This window comes from Salvelinus fontinalis, chromosome 2, assembly GCF_029448725.1.
Source record: "Salvelinus fontinalis isolate EN_2023a chromosome 2, ASM2944872v1, whole genome shotgun sequence".
Taxonomy (NCBI): domain Eukaryota; kingdom Metazoa; phylum Chordata; class Actinopteri; order Salmoniformes; family Salmonidae; genus Salvelinus; species Salvelinus fontinalis.
Genome location: NC_074666.1, coordinates 66426375 through 66448743, shown reverse-complemented (window position 1 = coordinate 66448743; position 22369 = coordinate 66426375). Strand labels below are relative to the sequence as shown.

Genomic DNA, 22369 nt, shown 5'->3' with positions numbered 1-22369 from the left:
GTTACATTTTTTATTTTATTTATTGAATTATTTCTCCCCCCCTGCTAGTTGCACATGTGACATGCTGGTAAAAATGTGTTAAAATTGATTTAAGTTTGCCTGCATTAAAGTCCCCGGGCCACTAGGACCGCCTCTTCTGGATGAGCATTTTCTTGTTTGCTTATGACCTTATGTAGCTGGTTGAGTGCGGTCTTAGTGCCAGTATCGGTTTGTGGTGGTAACTAGACGGCTACGAATAATATAGATGAGAACTCTCTTGGAAGATAGTTTGGTCTACAGCTTATCATAAGGTACTCTACCTTAGGAGAGCATTACCTCGAGACTTCTTTAATATTAGACAACGCGCACCAGCTGTTATTGAAAAATAGACCCATCCCTGCTCCTCGTCTTACCAGATGTAGCTTCTCTGTCCTGCCGGTGCATGGAAACTCCCGCCAGCTCTATATGATCCGTGTCGTCGTTCAGCCACGACTCGGTGAAGCATAAGATATTAGATTTTATTGTCCCGTTGGTAGTATAATCTTGATCGTAGGTCGTCCATTTTATTTTCCTGTGATTGCATGTTGGCCAATAGAATGGACGGCAGCCTACAAATTATGTGGATTTTGACCCATACCCGAGAAAGCAGAATGTCCTTTGCGTCGGGCTCGTTAAATATTTTTTCTTCTTCTAGTTCGAGGTGAGTAATCGCTGTTCTGATGTCCAGAAGTTATTTTCGGTCATTACATTTACATTTAAGTCATTTAGCAGACGCTCTTATCCAGAGCGACTTAAGTACATACATTCATACTTTTTTTTGTACTGGCCCCCCGTGGGAATCGAACCCACAACCCTGGCGTTGCAAGCGCCATGCTCTACCAACTGAGCCACACGGGGTCATAAGAGATGGTTGCAGCAACATTATGCACAAAATAAGTTACAAACAACGCGAAAAAACTAACAAAATAGCACATTTGTTTTAGGTACTAGTCTGTAAAATACTAGTCTGTAAAATATTGCGACAAATGCCACATCAAGTTTCGTGCAGATTGGTGATTTGGTGCTAGAAGAGTAGTGTTTTTCACAAAATTCAAAATGGTGGAAAATCCATAATGGAGAACTTTCATCAGGCCAATCAGTGTAATTTTGGAATTGTTCGCGCCGCTCGCTCTCTGTGTTTGTGTGCGCCTAGTCTTTAGCAGGGAATTTTCTGACATAGTTGTCCCGAAAAAAAGGCTTAGGTGCACACACAAACATCCAAACAATTAAATTATTTTTATCATACATTTTTGGGATGGAAAAAACACTTTCAGTGTAAATTCAATAGACTTAAACCAAATATAAAGTATGTAGAAATGATAATGGACTTATTTTCTTTATAATATAATCTTTGCGAACTAACAATCACCAAAATAAAAGCTAAACAGTCAGGGGAATTGTAAATTCCAAAACAATTAATTTAATAGTATTGATTTTGTTCTTAGGTTTGAGAAAAATAACAGTGTTGGCCATGGTAAATTGCATATAATTGCAGGAAATTATCTTTAAAAAAGCTACATTATCTCAGCTACATGGCAGAAATTTGCTTTTAAACTGCAACATTTTGTCTAAGCTCCATGGCAAAATGTGTAGAATTGCAAGAAATGTACTTTGAAACTGCAAAAATTGCACACAACTAAACAAAAACAAGATGGGTGCCAAAGATTTTGTCTCCATGTTCTCTAAAATGTTGCTATGCATGCCATGCCCTAAGCCACCCAATCAGCTTTTTGATTGAGGAAAACCCCCTATATATCAGTCTGGTGTCTGCTCCAAACTTGGGTTCAAATACTACACTGATTGTACAAAAGATAAGCAACACCTGCTCTTTCCATTACATACAGACCAGGTGAATCAGGCTATGACCCCTTATTGATCTCACTTGTTAAATCCACTTCAATCAGATGAAGGGGAGGAGACAATTGAGACATGCATTGTGTATGTGTGCCATTGAGGGTGACTAGCCATGACAAAAGATTGAAGTGCCTTTTGAAGGGGGTATGGTAGTAGGTGCCAGGCGCACCAGTTTTCAAAAGGGGGTGCTACTTAATATTACGAAGGTGTTCCTAATATTTTGTATATGTCAGTGTTGTAGTTGGGACTCGCCCTTGAGGTTTAGTGACTCAAGTCCCCTGTGCTCGAGTCCGAGTAGTCATGAGTCCTTTTGGCAGAAGTCCGAGTGCAAGTCAGTCACCAATGGTGGAGCCATACCGCCACCAGATTGCAGTATAGCGGAACGCCATCATAAAATTAAAACAAATGTACTATTCATCACAAGTTATACTCAAACGAATGGTAAGTCAGCTACTTTTTTGTATGGCTCGAAATTGCCAAGGACCTCTCGATACAATATTATCACGATACTTAAGTGCTGATACGATATATATTGCTCTTCTCATGATTGTATATGTATTGCGATTCGATACTCGGGTTTTTATTGCAATTTCGATGTTCCTAACATTGCTCACCGTATGTCTGCTGCAGATGGACGTGAGAAAACAAGTTTTAATCAGGCATGGAAATAAGTGCCGAAAACAAAGTGGTTTGCTTTTTAAAAAGAAAGCTATGAATGAAAAATACAGTTTTGGTGGAGGTACAGCCAATGAGCGCAGAAATGATTTGTGATATTGTCAAAACTTCATGAGATATATGGTCAAAAATAATATCCCGATATGTAACTTTTCTTCTTCTCCCATCACTACTTTTTTGTAATCGCCCACTGATTTTTGTGTAATTTTTTTAACTTTTTATTGTTGAGTGAAACATTGACTTTGCAATGGGATCCAGGGGGGAAAGCCTACTTCCCTATACTTAAGGGGAGAAAGAGACAAATAGCTAGACTGTTGTAAAGTTAAACTCAAACTCAATTCTAGTATTGATTTCAATTTCGTAAAGCAGTTTGTTTATTAACCAGGCAAAGCTAAATAGTAGGCTGGTGACTGGTAGTTACGGGAAAGCAAGAGCGCTGCTTGTGCGACGTGTAGCCTATGATCGGAGGCAAAGCTGGAGCAGAGCCTGCCTGTCTGCCCACGATCATTGCTTGCCCCCCCGCAGCTCACCAGCTTATGTAGGCTGTGTGTGCCGGGTGTGGCGCGTCCATCCCACTGCTATAGAACAGAACCCTCCCTGCTCTGCGCACCCAGTGCTGCTAATATTCTGCATACAGTGGAGGCTACTCAGGGGAGGACCATCCTCCTCAGTAAATGTTATAAACATTTAAATAGTGAGACATTTAAATGATCCTTTTTTATATAAAAATATATTCACATGTCACCAAATAATTGAATAAAACACTATTTTGCGAAGGTCTACAGTAGCATCAACATTACTTTGTAGGGTAGGACCAATGTGTAGCTGGAGTACAGTCAGCTTCTGTCCTCCTCTGGATACATTGACTTCAACACAAAACCTAGGAGTCCCCTTCCATAGGCTTACACAGTAATTATGACAACTTCCGGTGGATGTCTTCCAACCTATCAGAGCTCTTACAGCATGAACTAACATGTTGTCCACCCAATCTGTTGGAGAATGAATCTGGTATTGAATGCATAAGCTACAGCTAGCTAGCACTGCAGTGGGGTGGGTAGTTGACTCAAAGAGACAATAGTTGAACAACTTAATTTCTTCAAAAATTAAGGGGAAGAGAGACTCAGGGGGAGAGAGAGAGAGCTAGGGGCCTGCCGGTGTAACTGCTAAACTGCTTGCTGTACACTACTGCATGATGTAGCGGGTTTACTAAAGTGTTAGTTCTAGTAGCTATGTTGATTATGACATTAGCTAATCTGGTGACAATGATGTAGGCTGTGTGTAGCGGTTATGGTATGAAAGTTTAACTTGGAAAGTTTCTTTTGCCTGGACACAGACAGCTGATGTGTTGTGTGCTGAAGTCTATAAGCGAAGGGAAAAGGTACAAGGAGGACAGCGCGTAGTTGCGAGAAGGAATTATACAACGAGCAAAGTGATCATTCAGTTTGTATCTGGCTGCTATGACAGTGAACTGTGTTTGCGGGTGAACAGGGGTGTATTCCTTCCACCGATTCTTAAATGGAAGCAAATGGAACGAAATGGGAATAAACGTACCTGCATTTCTCCAATAGAAACTCTTATTTGCAACTGTTGGACTAATGATTACACCCTAGATCAGCTAGATGCAGGCAACAGTGTGCAAAGCTCTATTGAATGCGTCACTGTCGGTCACCTTGATTACTACAATTTTTCTCTCGACCTGTGTGCACCTACGTTGTAAACTTTCATTGACAGCCTAGGTTGTAGCAACCTCATGATGGGTATAGGGAAAATGTTGCTATCATGTTTGTAGCCTAATCCTTACATTGAGCTGGGTGAGTGGAATATAACTGACAATCATCCAATATACTGTTATAGAAATAAGGCCAAGCTCTAAAAAAACGAATTGACAATTGTCCTCCGTCATCTTAAATGGCATTGAACACCCCTGTCTGCTTATCGTAGTAGCCTGTCCAAGTGCAAATACAAAAAGTGCAGAAGTCACGAAGACGAGTTCAAGTACGAGTCACCAATGGTCGAGTCACAAGTTAGGAAAATTGGGGCTTGAGTCAGAGTCCTGGACTCGAGTACTACAGCACTGCTATATGGCATCCTTTTAAAAACTTTAGCTGGGCTTGATTGCGCTTGTATGGTGTAGTGGAACCTATAGAACAGTAGTAAAACTGCAACCCCCCCGCCCATACAGCACTCCAGGCATGTTAAAACAAACACTTAAAGTATTTGAAAAATGTCCAATAGAATTTAAACCCAGATCTGTTCTGCTCTTCTCTGCTTTAGAGGTCTTCAATAAATGTACCTTATTAGCATGAAACAAAAATGCTTTAGGCTATGCAGCGCAGTGATCGGTTCCACATGGTTCTCTCAGCTGTAGTTACATAATCCTGATGACAATCAAACAGGACCGAACTCAAGGGAATTTTGGGTCTCGGGTATTTAGGTTCAGTGGACCCACGAAGACCTGTTCTGCTCTAGAATGTCGCTCGAGAGGATGGCTGACATTTTACATGCTCCTAACCAACTTTTTTTTTTTTTTTTTTTTGCGTTGTTTGTAAATAATTTAACTTACTTTTGTACATAATGTTGCTGTTACTGTCCCTTATGACCGAAATATAACTTCTGGACATCAGAACAGCGATTACTCATCACAAACTGGTAGAAGCTTTTTGGAGGGAGGGGGGTGTCGAGAGGGAAGATGTACACCATGTAGGTAAGGTGCAGAGTTCCACCCTAGTCGTTGCTCAGGCAGGCCTCTGTGCTTTGCCTGGCTGCCTGGGTTAGGTTTAGTACTGGCTTCTCCTTTCCTAATATACCCTCAGCTAGCCACGTAAGCAAGGGGCCCCTCAGGGGTGCTGCTGCACAGAATGCGTAGTCACTCACTCTGCCGTAGGCTCCCTCTCGCTTCCTTCCTCCTCCTCCTCCTCTCTCAGCCTGTCTTATACCTTCTCTTTCTTTTACTCTCTCCCACTCTAACTTTCTCTTCCTCTCTCTGAAATTCTCTCACACTTCTCTCTCTCTCTGTTCCTGCTATTTCCCTCTTCAACTAATCTATTTTCAATGTCTCATGTCTGGCGCCTTTCTCTTCTTCCTCCTCTTTCTTTCTTGGCTCACTAGTTGTTCCTGGCCTCCTTCCTTCTCCCTGTTCTTTCAGCGGTAAAGGAAGCTGTCAGTAACTACTGACCAATATCTGATGTGACATCACAGCAACCAGTAGCATACTTACAGTATATGTCCTGGAAGCAGTTGTCAGGTTGGGGCATATAGAGTGGATGTGCTGTTCTTTTACTGCTAGGGTACATTTGGTCGGTACACTGTTGAGTTTAAACCCGTATCACTAATCTCTAGGCTACACAATCGATGCACCATCGCTGTGATAGTTACTTTAAGCCACAGTCAAATGGGCCCATCAACAAAAATGTAAACAATGGAGCAATACTGTAAGGTGCAAAATCGACCCCCACACACTTGGCTGTGTAATGATTATGCTGTTGAAGCACCTTTTGGCAGCGATTGCAGCATCGAATCTTCTTGGGTATGACACTACAGGCTTGGTAGACCTGTATTTGGGGAGTTTCTCTCATTCTTCTCTGCAGATCCTCTCAAGCTCGGTCAGGTTGGATGGGGAGCTTCACTGCACAGCTATTTTCAGGTCTCTCCAGAGATGTTCGATTGGGTTCATGTCCGGACTCTGACTGGGCCACTCAAGGGCATTCAGACTTTCGAGCCACTCCTGCGTGGTCTTTTCTGTTGTTCAGGGTCGTTGTCCTGTTGGAAGTTGAACCGTCGCCCCAGTCTGAGTGCTCTGGAGCGGGTTTTCATCAAGGATCTCCCTGTACTTTTGCTCCTTTCATCTTTCACTCGATCCTGACTAGTCTCCCAGTCTCTGCCGCTGAAAACAATCCCCACAGCATGATGCTACCACCACCATGCTTCACAGTAGGAATGGTGCCAGGTTTCCTACAGACGTGACACCAAAAGGCACTTAAAGGACTCTGACCATCAGAAACAAGATTCTCTTGTCTGATGAAACCAAGATTGACCTCATGCAGGCCAAAGAGTTCAATCTTGGTTTCATCAGACCAGAGAATCTTGTTTCTCATGGTCTGAGAGTCCTTCAGGTGCCTTTTAGCAAACTCCAAGCGGGCTGTCATATGCCTTTTACTGATGAGTGGCTTCTGTCTGGCCACTCTACCATAAAGGCCTGATTGGTGAAATGCTGCAGAGATGGTTTTCCTTCTGGAAGGTTCTCCCATCTCCCCAGAGGAACTCGAGAGCTCTGTCAGAGTGACCATCGGGTTCCTGGTCATCTCCCTGACCAATGCTCTTCTCTCCCGATTGCTCAGTTTGGCCGGACGACCAGCACTAGGAAGAGTCTTTGTGGTTCCAAACTTCTTCCATTTAAGAATGATGGAGGCCACTGTGTTCTTGAGGACCTTTAATGCTGCAGACATTTTTTGGTACCCTTCCCCAGATCTGTACCTCGACACAATCCTCTCTCAGAGCTCTACTGACAATTCCTTCGACCTCATGGCTTGGTCTTTACTCTGACACGCACTGTCAACTGTGGGACCTTATATAGACAGATGTGTGCCTTTCCAAATCATGCCCAATCAATTGAATTTAGCACAAGTTGTAGAAACATCTCAAGGAGTTCAATTTTGTGTCTCATATCAAAGTGTCTGAATGCGTGTCTGAATATTTTTAATACATTTGCAAAACATTCTAAACCTGTTTTTGCTTTGCCATTATGGGGTATTGTGCGTAGATGGATGAGAAAAATATTTCATCTATTTTAGAATAAGGCTGGCTGTAATGTAACAAAATTAGGAAAAAGTCAAGAGGTCTGAATACTTTCCAAGTGCACTATATTACCATCAGTATATTGCCACAAGTATTTCTATATTCCTGCTACAGGTCACTTTTCAGCCCTGTTTACGTTGCTCTATTGTTTACTATTATTATTCATCCACCGAGAGAGCGAGAAGGGGGGTAGAAAAAGAAAGAGGGGGTAGGGAGAGGAGAAGAATAGAAAGGGAGAGTTGTGTATGTGTGTCATGACAGCTGCAACTCTTACTACACTACTTGTTTGCCAAAAAGGGATATCAACAGAAGGCCAAGGGCACGTAATATTCTCACTTACTCTGAACTCATACCAGTTCAGCTCGCTAAATAGTGAGACACAGATGAGTCCAAGGGCACACGCAATGTCACCTCTTGGCCTGTGGATGAACCTATCGTTACCATGGGGATTATCATTGGTCATTACGCCCATTATTTTGCAACGCATAAACAGTGCCTTCAAACTATTTACCTCCCTTGACGTTTTCCAAATTTTGTTACAGCTAAATTTAAAATGGATTAAATTGAGACTTTTTTTGCAACTGGCATACACTCACAATACCCCATAATGTCAAAGTGGAATTTTGTTTTTTTAAATGTTGAATAAATGAAAAGCTGAAATGTCTTGATATGGCAAGCCTAAAAAGTTCAGGAGTAAAAATGTCCATAAGTCACATAATAAGTTGCATTGGCTCACTGTGTGCAATAATGGTGTTTAACATGATTTTTGGATGACTACCTCATCTCTGTACCCCACACATACAATTATCTGTAAGGTCCCTCAGTCGAGCAGTGAATTTCAAACACCGATTCGACCACAAAGACCAGGGAAGCTTTTGAATGCTGTACAAAGGCCACCTATTGGTAGATGGGTGAAAATATTGAGTGTACATTCCAGGTGTGGAAAGCTCTTGGAGACCTACTCCGAAAGACTCACAGCTGTAGTTGTGGTCAAAGGCGCTTCTACCAAGTATTGACTCAGGGGTGTCAATACTTATGTAAATGTATATATTTTGTATTTAATTCTCAACACATTTTACAATTTTTTTCTAGAAACACTTTCACCTTCTCATTATGGGATATTGTGTGTAGATGGGCGAGGAAAAAAACATGTATTTAAATTCAGGCTGTGACACAGCAAAATGTGGAATAAGTCAAGGGAGGTGAATACTTTGAGTGTACAAAACATTATGAACACCTGCTCTACCTTGACAAATTGTTGAATACAGGTGAATGCTACACTTCAATCAGTGTAGATGAAGGGGAGGAGACAGGTTAAAGAAGGATTTTAAAGTTTTGAAACAAATTACACGTGCATTGTGTATGTGTGCCATTCAGAGAGCGTGTCAACGGGCAAGCCAAAATATTGAAGTGCCTTTGAATGGGGTATGTAGTAGGTGCCAGGTGTCAAGAACTGCAACGCTGTTGAGTTTTTCACACTCAACAATTTCTCATGTGTATCATGAATGGTCCACCACCCAAAAGTGATACAGCTAACTTGACACAACTGTGGGGAGCATTGGCGTCAACATGGGCCAGCATCCCTGTGAAATGCTTTCGGCACCTTATACGGGCCACACCCCGAGGAATTAAGGCTGTTCTGAGGGTAAAAGAGGATTCCGCTCAATATTAGGAAGGTGTTCTTAATGTTTTGTACACTGTGTAGATATACTCCTAGCTAAAGGTTGTTTGTCAGGGATATCACTTTTCAAGTAAAAAAACTAAATAGCTGGAGGGGATCTTTTAAAGGGGCAATCAGCAATTGCTACATCTACCTTTGTACTTATAAATTCACTATGTACCCATTGAAGAATAAAACTTTGTCTTATGAGCTTTGTTCAACTGTTGTAACCCGTTAGAACCCAGAATATAAGCTTGTGGCCACCAGCTGCATTAAGTACTGCAGTGCATCTCCTCATGGAATGCACCAGATTTGCCAGTTCTTGCTGTGAGATGTTACCCCACTCTTCCACCAAGGCACCTGCAAGTTCCCGGACATTTCTGGGGTGAATGGCCCTAGCCCTCACTCTCTGATCCAACAGGTCCCAGACGTGCTCAATGGGATTGAGATCCGGGCTCTTCGCTGGCCATTGCAGAACACTGACATTCCTGTCTTGCAGGAAATCACGCACAGAACGAGCCGTATGGCTGGTGGCATTGTCATGCTGGAGGGTCATGTCAGGATGAGCCTGCAGGAAGGTTACTACATGAGGGAGGAGGATGTCTTCCCTGTAACGCACAGCATTGAGATTTCCTGCAATGACAACAAGCTCAGTCCGATGATGCTGTGACACACCGCCACAGACCATGATGGACCCTCCACCTCCAAATTGATCCCGCTCCAGAGTACAGGCCTCGGTGTAACGCTCATTCCTTTGACAATTCATGTGAATCTGACCATCAGCCCTGGTGAGACAAAACCGTGACTCGTCAGTGAAGAGCACTTTTTGTCAGTCCTGTCTGGTCCAGCAACGGTGGGTTTGTGCCCATAGGCGATGTTGTTGCTGGTGATGTCTGGTGAGGACCTGCCTTACCCAGTCCTACAATCCCTCAGTCCAGCCTCTCTCAGCCTATTGCGGACAGTCTGAGCACTGATGGAGGGATTGTGCGTTCCTGGTGTAACTCGGGCAGTTGTTGTTGACATCCTGTACCTGTCCCCGCAGGTGTGATGTTCGGATGTACTTGTGGTCTGCCACTGCGTGGATGATCAGCTGTCCGTCCTGTCTCCCTGTAGCGCTCACAGTACGGACATTGCAATTTATTTCCCTGGCCACATCTGCAGTCCTCATGCCTCATTGCAGCATGCCTAAGGCACATTAACACAGATGAGCAGGGACCCTGGGCACCTTTTGGTGTTTTTCAGAGTCAGTAGAAAGGCCTCTTTAGTGTCCTAAGTTTTCATAACTGTGACCTTAATTGCCTACCGTCTGTAAGCTGTTAGTATCTTAATAACGACCGTTCCACAGGTGCATGTTCATTAATTGTTTAGGATTCATTGAACAAGCATGGTATACAGTGTTTTAAACCCTTTACAATGAAGATCTGTGAAGTTATTTGGATTTTTACAAATCATCTTTGAAAGACAGGTTCCTGAAAAAGGGCCGTTTCTTTTTTTGTTGTTGCTGAGTTTAGTAAGTAATCGGCCCGGCATCATTACATATCTCTCTCTTTCACACACAGACAGACAGAGCAGCCCAGAATAGGTGTTGTTAGTGTAGAGCCTTCTCACAGATGGGTATCTATTGCCACTCACTCTCTCTCTGAGGGAGAATCAGATATTCCTTAATACTCCATCCAGCCCATAGATAAGAGGTAACCAGATCCCTACATTTTACACTGAACATTTTTATTTCATCATTGCGAAGCAATTGCTTATAAAATGTCTAGTGTTCCCTTTAGGTATCTATATACTGTCTTATGTTTTATCTATCTTTAAAGAGGAATGCATTACAATTGTATTACAGTATCATCAGGTGAAGTTAAACTAATTTTGTGTATTTTTTATGATAAAAGTAAAGCACAAGACAATGCAGAAGAAAACCGCGTACAATGTTGTCCAAGGCTTATCAAAAGCACAAACACAAGGTCACCTAGGGTCATATTGTCTAGTCAAGAGGAGCATCTGTTTTACAGCATAGAGGTTACAATGACAGCTGTTTCACACTCCAGGCTGTGTGTGTGTGCAGTATATAGGTTTCATTAGTAGTATGTACAGGATACACATACAGTAGTATTCAACGGTAAGAATGCCAACAAGTAAATAGTTCAGTAGAATAAACATTTTATAATAAGTATAATACAGGAAGGCATAATTTATAGAACAATATTTACATGTGTTTTGGGGAAGGTGCGTGTGTTCATGCGTGTCCCACCCCATGATGTTCCTTCCTAACATCCTGAAGGGACTCTTCATTTAACAAGTCAATACTTTGTAGAAGCACCTTTGGCGGCCAGTACAGCTGTGAGTCTTTTTGGGTTTATCTCGAAGAGCTTTGCACACCTGGATTGTACAATATTTACCCATTTATTCTTTAGTCAATTCTTCAAACTCTGTCAAATCGATTGTTGATCATTGCTAGACAGCCATTTAAATTTTTTGAAATATATTTTCAAGCCGATTTAAGTGAAAACTAACTGGGCCACTCAGGAACATTCAATGTCGTCTTGGTAAGCAACTCCAGTGTAGATTTCGCCATGTGTTTTAGGTTATTGTCCTGCTGAAAGGTGATTTTGTCTCCCAGTATATGTTGGAAAGCAGACCAAGGTGTTCCTCTAGGAGTTTGCCTGTGCTTAGCTCCATTCTGTTTTTCTTTTATCCTGAAAAACTCTGTAGTCCTTAATGATTACAAGCATACCTGTAACATGATGCACCCACCCCTACGCTTGTAAATATAGAGTGGTACTCGGGAATGTGTTGAATTGGATTAGCACCAAACATAACACTTTGTATTCAGAACAAAAGGTTAATTTCTTTGGCACATTTTTTGCAGTATTACTTTTGTGCCTTGTTGCAAACAGGATGCATGTTTTTGAATATTTTTTATTCTGTACAGGCTTCCTTTTCACTGTCATTTATGTTAGGAATGTGGAGTAACTACATTGTTGATCTATTCTCAGTTTTCTGATCACCATTGGCCACATGGGGAAATGCCTGAACAGTTTCCTTCCTCTCCGGCAACTGAGTTAGGAAGGACGCCTGTATCTTTGTAGTGACTGGTTGTATTGATACACCATCCAAAGCCTAATGAATTACTTCACCATACTCAAAGAGATATTCAGCATCTGCCAATCGATGCCGATTTTTGCGAGACATTGAAAAACCTTACTGGTCTTTGTGGTTGAATCTGTGCTTGAAAATCACTACTCGATTGTGAGACCTTACTATTATCTGTATGTGTGGGGTACAGAGATGGGGTAGTCATAAAACCACAGAATGAGTCCAAGTAACTTATGTGAGTTGTGAAGGCCATTTTCACACTTTAACTTATTTAGGCTTGCCATAAGAAAGAGGTTGAATACTTATTGAGTCGAGACATTTCAGGTTTACATTTTATATTAATTTCAAAAATGTTCTACAAACAAAATGTCACTTTCACATTTATGGGGTATTGTGTGTAGATCATTGACACAACATGTAAATGTCATCAATTTAAATGCAGGCTGTAGCACAACATAATGTGGAAAAGGGAAGGAGTGAAGGCAGACTCTGACAGAGAAGTCTTGCCAATGCCATATGTTATTTTCATCCCTCCTTGTCAGTGTGTCCTTGGCAGATAGTCACTGATTGCTAACATTTTAATTAAATTAACTAACTAATTGATGTTTTGTCTGTGATTGCGCTCCCTCTGTCACTTTCAAGCGCCAGGGAGTCCATCTGAGTCACCCTCTCCTTGTTTTGTTCAATGGCTAAAAATCACTAGGCCGTTACCAAAGTAACACAGTGAAAATATGTCCTTGCCTTAAACAGTTTTGAGTAGGCCTTCCGGGCTGGGCTGTAAGAGTACTGGAAATGAGTTCATGCTGTTAATAATGTCTCACAGAGGAGCTGGGTACAGGGGTTTTTGATGCTTGCTAGCTGAAGCTGGAACTGGAGGCCTGTAATTCACAAATAATGATAGAGCATGAAGTAGTCTTGAATGGCACATTTCCCCCCAGAGTACTTATTTTCTTTATTTTACGATTTGCTGTATCCTCAATTCCACAGTAGAGGTGTTAGCGCCGCCGGTGGCCACTACTTACAGTTAGGGTGGCGCATTTTGGGGAATATTCAGAGGTGGAAACTTTCCGTGGGAATATATGGGAATTAACGGAAATATATGCAAAATAATATTAATACCATTTAAATGTAGGTGTTTTTGGCATTGGATATATTTACCATATCATATGGAGACCGAAACATAAACCTTTTACCTGATCATAAGTAGACATAATTGCAAATGATTAAATCCTTTCAATAGAAAAAACAACTATTTAGTCAACTCATTTTAATTAAAGTTAAATTTGTGACTCTTCACATGGGATGATTTCACTGAACAACAAAAGGGAATATTGAATGATCCCCAATGATCCATCGCATCTCCCAAAAACGTTTTCAACATCTGTAAAATGATAGTCCAGAAACTAAAGGGGAAAGAGCCTCAGATCCACAAAGTCCCTTCCACCAGGTTGCTGATGAGATATTGGCACGACTGCCACATTGCATCTACATCCCAAAGCCCTTGCTTGGAATTGTACTTCGACAGACTGCCAAGAACCTTGCCCTCATCCAGGCCAAGGTGGCGAGACACGGTAGCGATGACACCATAGGCCTTGTTAATCTCTGCACCAGACAGGATAATCTTGCCAGCATACTTGGGGTCCAACATGTACGCTGCGACATGTATGGGCTTCAGGCAGAAGTCTTCATGCTTTTTGATGTATTTCAGAACTGTAGTTTCCTCTGCTTGGAGAAACAGTGAAGTGGGCAGGGCAGTACGGGTTTATTATCTTACATCTGCAAGCAGAGTCTGAACATCAGATGGTATTGTCTCCCTCAATCCGTGCAATGGCTACTGCTATAGGTTTAAGGAGTTTCAGGCTGCTTACCACTCTCTCCCAAAATACATCATCCAGGATGATCCTCTTGATGGGGATGTCCATATCAGCAGACTGTTGATGGGTGGCGATAATGTAGTTAATTATTCCTTGTCCACGAACGTTCGACCACCCATCAGAGATGATTGCAATAGTCTGCTTTCTCTATGATTTGCTTGACCTTCACTTGAACTCTGCATCCAGCAAATTAGTAGATAAAGCATGTCTGGTTGGAGGGGTATATGCTGGGCGAAGAACATTCGGAAATCTCTTCTAATACACATTGCCTGTCAGCATCAGAGGTGAACCAGTTGCATACACAACTCGAGCAAGACATTCATCAGCATTTCTCTGACTACGTTCCTCCATTGAGTAAAAAAAACCTTCTGATTCCAGGAGGACCATGAGCTGTTGCTGTCAATAAGGTGTCTGATAATTTTCACCTCGAATATAACTTTTGTCAGAGGTTGCTTGTTGTGAGCACTGAGGGAACTTTATGCACTTGGCCAGATGATTCTGCATCTTTGTTGCATCTTTTCACATGATTTAGCACAGTATTTGCAAAATGTACACAGCTTTTCCATCTACATTAGTTGCAGTGAAATGCCTCTGTGTCAGATAGTGCCTGTGGCATTTTCCTGTAAAGATTAGGGAAAACATTTGTATAAAAAACAAACAAATGCAATTCCATGTACAGATAAATAGTTAACCTGTCTAGGACTGGGGTGCCGCTAGCAGCCACATTCCACTGAAAAGGCAGAGCCGCGAAATTCAATATTTTTATTTTATTTTTTATATTTAACTTTCACACATTAAAGTCCAATACAGCTAATGAAAGACACAGATCGTGTGAATCCAGCCAACATGTCCAATTTTTAAAATGTTTTACAGGGAAGACACAATATGTAAAGATATAAATCTATTAGCTAAACTCATTAGCATAAGACCATCTTTTATTTGTCCACCAACACCAGTAGCTATCACCAATTCGGCTAAACTAAGATATTGATAGCCACTAACCAAGAAAAAAACTCATCAGATGACAGTCTGATAACATATTTATGGTATAGGATAGGTTTTGTTAGAAAAATGTGCATATTTCAGGTAGATGTCATAGTTTACAGTTGCACCCACCGTCACAAATGGACTAGAATAAATATATAGAGCAACGTGTTTACCCAATTACTAATCATCAAACATTTCGTAAAAATACACAGCATACACTAATCGAAAGACACAGATCCTGTGAATACAGACAATATTTCAGATTTTCTAAGTGTCTTACAGCGAAAACACAATAAATCGTTATATTAGCATACCACATATGCAAACGTTACCAGAGCATTGATTCTAGCCAAAGAGAGCGATAACGTAAACATCGCCAAAATATATTAATTTTTTCACTAACCTTCTCAGAATTCTTCAGATGACACTCCTGTAACATCACATTACAACATACATATACAGTTTGTTTGAAAATGTGCATATTTAGCCACAAATCATGGTTAGACAATGACAAAAGTTGCCCAGCTGGTCAGACAATGTCGTGCGCCATATTAGACAGTGATGTAGTCGTATACATAAATACTCATAAACGTGACTAAAAAATATAGGGTGGACAGCGATTGATAGACAATTTAATTCTTAATACAATCGCTGATTTACATTTTTTAAATTATCCTTACTTTTCAATACAGTTTGCGCCAAGCGAAGCTACGTCAAACAAGATGGCGTCCTAAGCGATTAACATTTCTCGACAAACACGATTTATCATAATAAATTGTTCCTACTTTGAGCTGTTCTTCCATCAGAATCTTGGGCAAAGAATCCTTTCTTGGGTCTAATCGTATTTTGGTCGAAAGCTGTCCTCTTGCCATGTCGAAATGCCCATTGCGTTCGGCATGAACTGGAACCGTGCCCAGAGATTCACAGTGTCTCAGAAATAAATGTCCCAAAATCGCACTAAACGGAAATAAATTGCTATAAAACGGTTTAAATTAACTACCTTATGATGTTTTTAACTCCTATAACGAGTAGAAACATGACCGGAGAAATATAACTGGCTTCACTAATCCTTGGAAAAAGTGCAGGTCGGTGTCCTCCGCGCGCCTGACGCAGCTGGAAAAGAGTTCCTACCTACACGTGTTTTTGTTTTATAGTGGCTGTGATTGGGCAATCGATACCATTCAAATCGTCATCACGTAAAGGCATCCAGGGCAAGACGTAAGCAGTGTCTGTATGCTCATAGCAATAACAGTGGCCTTTTAACTGACTCCAGATCAGGGGCCAAAATGTGTGAAATCTGACTCCATGTCAGGGAAATTGCTGTAGAATGAGTTCTGTTCCACTCAGAGACAAAATTTCAACGGCTATAGAAACTATAGACTGTTTTCTATCCAATAATAATAATAATATGCATATTGTACGATCAAGAATTTAGTAGGAAGCCGTTTCAAAAATTACACGATTTACATAAATAGTGACAACAGCACCCCCTATCCTCAACAGGTTTTAAGCAGTTAGATTAAACAACTCCTTTTGTAAGATAAATGTTTTAAAATGAAATACATGGAAACAGGTGAATTAACACTCCTCAGTTAGCAGGCTCAAGCAAACTAAAACCCACATGGTAGCTAAAACTAACTAGCAGAAAGTGTTAACAAGTTAGAAATGATTTAAACACACTTTCCTGTAGGCTACTATTCACTAGTTAACAAAAAAGATTGTATGTCATATAAAATATATTCACCCCACCCAGTATTGCAATCAAAACATACAAAGCATGTAGTCCTTGGCTCAGACAGTGTAGTAGTGTGGGCTCAATAGCATCTCATTCCTGTGCAAGATCTTGAGAATCAGCTGTACATGTGATGGAAGAGTGCACTGTGAATGCAGAGGGTTGCAATTCCATTGAATTGGGGATAGTTTAACCAAAACATGCCACAATACCTAGAATTGCCTTAGGTGTATTCCACAAGGTTCACTGTTATAAACTAACATTTTTGATGAATTTAAGCAAAATTCCCGGGCTTATCCTCCCTTGAAAAATTTCCGGAAATTTCCCGGAAGGTTTCCGACCCTTTGCAGCCCAACTTACAGTGCCTTTAGAAAGTCTACACCACCCTTGGATTTCTTCACATTTTGTGTTAAAGTGGGATTCAAATAGATTTCATTGTCATTTTCTGTCAATGATCTACACAATACTCTGTCAAACTGTAAGAAAAATTCAAACATTTTTTAAAGATGAATACAAAATAACACATGTATACCTTGATTTAGATAAGAATTCACCCCCCTGAGTCAATACATGTTAGAAACGCCTGATTTGTAGATGTAAGTCTTCTTGGGTAAGTCTCTTAAGAGCTTTGCACACCTGTATTGTGCAATATTTGCCCATTATTCTTTAAAAAAATGTTTTTATTCTTTTCTTTTCTTCAAGCTCTGTCAAGGTGTTGGGGATCATGGCTAACAGCAATTATACAGTATTTGTTTTTTTTATTCAGTGCCTTGTTGCGTTGCGTACTTATGCTTGTTTTGGAATATTTTTTCCCCGTAAATTTGTGTTCTTTTCACTCTGTCATTTAGGTCATTATTGTGGAGTCACTACAATGTTGTTGATCCATCTTCAGTTTTCTCCCATCACAGCTATTGAACTCTGGTGATTTTAAAACAGCTACAAAGGCCTCATGGTGACATCCCTAAGCCAGTTTCCTTCCTGTCCTGCAGCTCAGTTCAGTAGGATGACTGCATCTTTGATGTGTCTGGGTGGTTTAATACATCATCCACAACATAACTATTAACTTGACCACGCTTAAAGATACAGTGCATTCGGAAAGTATTCAGACCCCTTGACATTTTCCATATTTTGTTACGTTACAGCCTTATTCTAAAATTGATAGTTTTTTTCCCTCATCAATCTACACACAATTCCCCATAATGACAAAGCAAAAACAGTTTTTTAGAAATGTTGGCAAATGTATTAAAAATAAATAACTTTATTACATTTACTTAAGTATTCAGACCCTTTACTCAGTACTTTGTTGAAGCCCCTTTGACAGTGATTACAGCCTCGAGTCTTCTTTATGACGCTACAAGCTTGGCACACCTGTATTTGGGGAGTTTATCCCATTCCTCTCTGCAGATCCTCTCAAGCTCTGTCAGGTTGGATGGGGAGCGTCGCTGCACAGCTATTTTCAGGTCTCTCCAGAGATGTTCAATTGGGTTCAAGTCCGGGCTTTGGCTGGGCCACTCAAGGACGTTCAGAGACTTGTCCCGGACCACTCCTGCGTTGTCTTGGCTGTGTGCTTAGGTTTGTTGTCCTGTTGGAAGATGAACCTTTGCCCCAGTCTGAGGTCCTGAGCACTCTGGAGCAGGTTTTCATCAAGGATCTCTCTGTACTGTGCTCCGTACATCTTTCCCTCGATCTTGCCTAGACTCCCAGTCCGTCATGCATCTCTGCTTCAGACCAGAGAATCTTGTATCTCATGGTTTGAGAGTCCTTTAGGTGCCTTTTGACAAACTCCACTGGCATTTAGGCCATAGTAGGCTATTTCCTACTTGCAGAATAGGCCATTTCCTACTTGCACTGTATGTGAAACAAAGTCTCTTGAGTTAGCAATTTATAGATTTTCTAAAATGCTATTCTCCCTACTTGAACTTGTCCTCAAGTAATACCTTCCTAAAATAATGTTGACCTCAACTCCACAATACCACAACAGCAAGGCAGACCAAACTCATAGACACACCAGTAAAATCCAGGCTTTGACTGTTTTTACAGTATCTACCCTGTCAGTTTGTCTAGGCTTAATCTGTGTTCCGGGAACCAGTCCTCTGATTTATCTACCCTGTGAGTTTGAAGGTGTTTTTTACTCCGTTAGTTGGCTTCTCTGTGTTTATGTCGAACCCTTCTGTTCTGTGTGTGTCTTACAGGTGCAGGCTGACTGATCCACTGGAGAGCACCTTTTTGGGAGGTAGACCAGGACCGAGCAGTGGAGCACGTCTGAGGCTTTCAGACCCAGGGCTAGCCGAGCTAGCGAGTTGCTGCCAAAAAAACAGCACGGAGAGAGCCTGAAAACAGTTTGCCTGGGTGGCAGCATCACATTGTCAGACCCTGGAAAATGGCCCACCTGGGAGGCAGTCAAAACCAGAAGGCTGCATGCTTGGGGGTCAGTTACTTACATTAAACAGCACAGCGGCAAGCCTGAATGGTTTGGGGACCCTGAGAGCAGCGCGCTGCCTTAGGGGCTGAGAGGGACTGAAAGGGGAGCCTGGGCTGCATCATCAGCCGATAATAGCCCGCCAGGTGGCAAAGGCTGTAAGAAGAACAGTAAGACCCAGCAGAGCGAGGGTGAGAAGAACAATCCACAGGTGAGTTCTCTGGTTCCTTCCCAGTCGCCCCCTTCTCTCCGCCTTATGATGCAGTGGGTGAAACAACAGGAGTAGTAAGACTGGGCCCTGATTGGATAGCTCAGCTCTTTTATATCCATATCTGCACATTGAATTTGAGAAGGCGAGGGAAGGTTATCTCAAGGCTAAAGGTATAGATTTAGGGTGCTCTTAAGGTGGTCTTGAGTCAAGGAATTGTTCTATACGCGGTCGACTAACTTATTTCCGAACATGAGTAACCAGAGTAAACCACTGCCTCTTGTGTGTTGTCTGGCTGTGGCGTTAATCCACTGGAAGCTCCGTGTACCTCTGACCTTTTGATTGGCTAATCCTCCGTGACCCGCCAGGTGGCGTGAGGGTTTCTGGGAGAGAGAGTCGAAGTGGAGGAGGGAGCTAGACTGTCAGAGATCGAAGTGACTGATCCAACGGAACAGGGTCCATGTTAAAAAACGCATCTCAGAGTAGGAGTGCTCATGGTGGATCAGGTCTTCCTTTTCCATATGATCCTATTCATTAGGATCTAAAAGGTTCAACTGATCCTAGATCAGCACTCTTTATGAATACAGGATCTGGTCCTTGGCCGAGCCCTTTTCTGTATGCCTTTTTAACACGACTGTGCTAGTGCACTCCGGATTGTTTGACTGTGGGGCTATGGCTATATCCCACTGCTGACACCAATGTGGCACATTTGGTGTGGACACACCTCGGGGTTGATGTTTGACTGTTGTGCTTCATAGTCTAAGATGAGGATCTCCCTCCCTGTGTGTTTAGCTCAAATAAGCCTGGATCAAACGTCCCCTTTTGATCCCCTTGATCTAATGTCTTCCATTATGATGCCTGAGGGGTAAAGTCAGGATAGAATCAGTCCTTGTGTTTCAATGGGATTCTGGGTTAGGAACGTAGCTTAATACCGAAAGTGCTGATATTTGTCCTGTTTCACACATGTACAGGTGTGTAACAAGTGTGTTTTTTGTTGCACATCCCCCTCCCCTAAGACACCAGCGGGGTCACGGCTAGGGACACGGGAGCAATTAAGGTTTAAGGCCTTTGCTCACGGGCAGATGGACAGATGTTTTTCACCTAGTCAGCTCGGGAATTCGAACTAGCAACCTTTTGATTGGCTGGCCCACCGCTCTAACCGCTAGGCTACCTGCCGCTCCCATGGCTCCATTCTTAATTTGACATAAACAATGCTAACAATACATATTCCACATCGTGTGACCAAACGCTAGGATCTTTGACCCCCGTCCTCAGGGACCTCACTTTTTATTTCTCTCAGCATTCCATACTCCCTCCCTCTGCTGTGAAAATGTCACTTGTAATAACTTCTATTGGTAATCGTCTCACGCGTCATACTAGCACCCATAACACCTTCCCTTTTCCTGCACTTTGTGTTGCCATGGTAATGTCCTCCCTTCCCTGCACATGCTGCACGGGAACAACTGAGCAACAGGTTGATGTAAAGAAACCAGAACCCCAGGCCGACCAATCAGAGAGGTTTCCTGCCGCGGAGTGCACCTTACGGAACTTGTGGAAAGCTATGTGTTGGCGTGCGTGATAGCACGCGTGCGCTCTGTGTGCGCTCTGTACGATACTTGTGAGTATCGTGGCGAGGAAACAAAGCACGACGCGGATGTCACTTCATGAGGAAAACAGCCCTGATGTTGGAAACCAGAGTCACATGTATTTACAGCCCTCATTGTGTTGTCAACCAGAGTCACATGTATTTATTTTCCAAGCTATGGCACACTGTTTTACAGGCAGCAGGTTTTTAAAGGACCAAGAGAGCTTCGTCTTTACATTTTTGCCATGGAAGAAAATATTGTAACACTGGTATCGTCAAAACTGGTGTATGCCTGCGTGCCTCCCTCCCTCCCTGCCTGCTGAATCTCCGCGTGTGTCCAGACTACAGAGTGCAAACAGAGTTGAAGGGAGATGCTCTCATCATGCAGATCAATATGTTACCAGTCAGAGACGATACGCAAGGTCGGCTGGAGAATCTATGACTCTTGCCTATAGCCCTATAACTAGTGTTGCCACGATACCAGCATTTTGACTTGAATACCGATACCAGGTTTATTATCTCAATACCAAAACGAGACCACCCAAAAAAAAGAAGGTGCATTAGCCAAAGCCAGAATGGCACTTGATCCAAGCAGATAAACTCAGATACTCCTCTGTCATTACGTTTGAAACAAATGTTTATGCGTTATTTGAATCAATTCTACAAGAAATGTTACTTAGATTTTTACCAATCAAGCTACAAAACAGCATAATGGTAAACATTTATTTGAACGGTAAGTCTCTATTGATAAACTGAGTAAAGCAAGATGTAGCCTAGGTCTGTTCACAGTACTTTACAATACAGGTCAATGCATATTATTCTATAGGAGTGTGTGCATACATAGATTTTTATTGAGCTTGTTTTAGCTGATTTCATGGGGCTACCCCTTCCATTTAGGACTTCAATTATTGGAAACGTTTAAGAGAAACATTATTTTATTGTGCTGCGTAACAACATTTGCGTAGAAGAAGCAATCTCTCTTTTTTCCAAGTGGCCGTGCAGAATGTGGCTGTGGAATCTGACTTTGTGGCTATGGAATCTAGTGGGAAGCAAAGGAAGACAAAAGAGGTGCATTCGTTTTTGGTGGTGAGGGAGACTAAGTGAATTAATACAATTTTTGGTAACAGTCAGCTTTGAAATCAGCGTGTTTGCAGTTTCAAGAAAAATACTTAAAGATAAGAAATAAAAGTAACAAATAATTAAAGAGCAGCAGTAAAATAACAGTAGGGAGGCTATATATACAGTGGGTACCAGTACAGAGTCACTGTGCGGGGGCACCGGTTAGTCAAGATAATATATACATGTGGGTGGAGTTATTAGGTGACGTATGCATAGATAACAACCGAGAGTAGCAGCAGTGTAAAAGAGGTGGGGGGGGGGGGGGGCGGCGCATTGCAAATAGTCTGGGGAGCCATTTGATTAGTTGTTCAGTAGTCTTGAGGGTAGAAGCTGTTTAGAAGCCTCTTG

At 41.9% G+C, this 22369-nt stretch overlaps 1 protein-coding gene across 1 annotated transcript in view; it reads left to right on the top strand.

Moving 5' to 3' along the window:
- The window catches only part of LOC129823813 (thyroid hormone receptor alpha), a 116462-nt gene that overhangs the window by 54379 nt on the left and 39714 nt on the right, over nucleotides 1-22369 (top strand). The window contains exon 2 of the mRNA XM_055882832.1: nucleotides 18883-19320. The gene's annotated coding sequence lies outside the window, so the exon portion shown is untranslated. The remainder of the gene's footprint in view (nucleotides 1-18882; nucleotides 19321-22369) is intronic.